The sequence below is a fragment of the Vombatus ursinus genome, unplaced genomic scaffold (assembly GCF_900497805.2).
Source record: "Vombatus ursinus unplaced genomic scaffold, bare-nosed wombat genome assembly UNPS02015066.1, whole genome shotgun sequence".
Taxonomy (NCBI): Eukaryota; Metazoa; Chordata; class Mammalia; order Diprotodontia; family Vombatidae; genus Vombatus; species Vombatus ursinus.
In genome coordinates, this window is record NW_020954844.1 from 838,435 (window position 1) to 840,780 (window position 2,346).

Sequence of the window (2,346 nt, forward strand, 5' to 3'; positions counted from 1 at the left end):
CCTTCCTTCCTTCCTTCCTTCTTTCCTTCCTTCCTTCCTTCTTCCCTCCCTCCTTCTTTCCTTCCTTCCTTCCTTCCTTGTCTCAGTATTTGTCAATAACCATTTCTCATCTTGATGCTATTCATACAGTACCGCTTTTGTGTTCATTATATTTCATCTGCCTTTGTCTATTTATTTTTGTATTTTCCTTTTTATTTGTCAAAGATAAATAGAATTAATGAATAAACAAGCATTTATTAAATGCCTACTAGGTGCCAAGTACTGTGGTAGGGGATAAAAAGGCAAAAATGAAAATCCCTGCCCTTGGGGAGCTTACATTCCATTAGGGGAGATGACATGTACGTATCATATACAAAATAAATACAAGGTCATTGAGGGCAGGGAGAGGCAAAGCACTAGCAGCTGAAGAGATCAGAAAAAGGTTCACGTAAAAGGTTGTATCTGAGTTGAGTTTTGAAAGGAACAAGGAGTTGTAAAAGATGCATACAAAGAAGGAGCACATTCTAGGCACAAGGGAGAGCTAATGCAAAGGCACAGAGATGGAAGATGGTGAGGCATGTGTGAGAAGCAGCAAGAATGCCAGTTTGATCACACCCTAGAGTGGGAGGTAAGTAACGCAGAGTAAGACTGGAAAAGTCTGTGGGACCAGGTTGTGAAGGAGTTTACCTTTGATCATCATCATAACTAGCATTTGTATAGCACCTACTATGTGCCAAGCACTATGCTAAGTGCATTACAAATATTATCTCATTTGATCATAAGGAACCAATGGAGTTTGTTGAATAGGAAAAATCACACTGGCAGTTCTGAGGAGGATGAATTGGAGACGGGACGAGATACTTGAGTTAGAGGGGCCAAGTATGAGGCTATTATAACAACTGGGTAATGAGGGTCTGAACTAGAGCGGTGTCTGTGTGAGTGAAAAGAAGGGGACAGGTACATCCGATGAGGGGTGAGGAGGGCCCAGGATGGGGACAGAAGGGCTTGGGGAGAATGAGGAGACAAAGATGAGACTGAGGCTGCAAACCTCTTGAGACTTTTACATCATTTGCCTTCTCGCCCATGATCTCTGCATCCCTCGGTCTCTGCAGCCTTCTCACCCTGGAACATCTGCTACTACTGAGGCCCCCTTCTCCCACTGGTGAGTTCTCTTAGGAACTGCCCTTGTGAGAAAGGGCCCAGGCCAGCCATGCTTCATTCCTCTCTCTCTGTCCTGCTTCTGGCTGTCTGAACCTGGTCACCATGACTCTGTGGATACCTTCACCCACCTCATCCCATCCTGCTTTTTAGTTCATGCATATGTATATGTCTATGCATATACATATGCATATGTGTGTATGTGTACGTGTGCACATATATATACACATACATGTATGAATATATGTATATATGTATACAAGCATATAAACATGTGTTTTATATATGTTTTCCTTTTTAGATATTGTCTTCCCCCATCAGGATCTAAGCTCCTTGGAGGCAAGGGCTTCTGCTCATATTTATATCCTTGGCTTAGTACGGCACCTGACACATAAAGGGGGAAATGCATACTGTGTGCATGTTGTCTCCCTTCCTCTGCTATTGGCTACTGCATGTCGCTCCTCCATCCCCCCCATCTCATTCACATAATAATAAGTAATAACAACAGTTAGAATGTGTGTGGCATTTTGAGGGTTGCAAAATGCTTTATATATATTATCCCATTTGATTCGTGCACAACATCCATGGAGGAGTAGGTGTTATTATCATCCCCAGTTTGCAGATGAGGAAACTAAGGCTGAGATTGGTTGTGTGGCTTGCCTAGGATCAGCCACATCTAGTAAATGTCTGAGGCAGGATTTGAATTTAGGTCTTCTAGTGCTCTATCTACCTAGAACTAAAATAAAAGGATTGTATAGTATCCCAGTAATTATTACAAATTAGTTCCTTGATTGTTTTCCCATGCTATTTCTGGAGGGAGGAAGGAAACTCCCTTCACTGAAGTAGAAAGTATATCCTTACTGATCCAACCATTCTGGAGAGCAATTTCGAACTATGCCCAAAGAGCTATAAAACTGTGCATACCCTTTGACCCAGCAAAAGCAATTCTAGGGCTGTGTCCCAGAGAGATCATAAAAATGGGAAAAGGACCTACAAGTACAAAAATATTTATAGCAGCTCTTTTTGTGGTGGCCAAGAATCAGAAATTGAGGGGATGCCCATTATTTGGGGAATGGCTAAACAAGTTGTGGTACATGAATGTAATGGAATGTTATTGTGCTATAAGAAATGATGAGCAAATGGACCTTAGAAAAACCTGGAAAGACTTGTATGGACTGATGCTGAGTGAAGTGTGCAGAACCAGGAGAA

At 42.0% G+C, this 2,346-nt stretch overlaps 1 protein-coding gene across 1 annotated transcript in view; it reads right to left on the bottom strand.

The window, feature by feature from the left end:
* Positions 1-2,346, bottom strand: part of DNAH6 (dynein axonemal heavy chain 6) — a 236,355-nt gene that overhangs the window by 142,340 nt on the left and 91,669 nt on the right. The window lies entirely within an intron of this gene.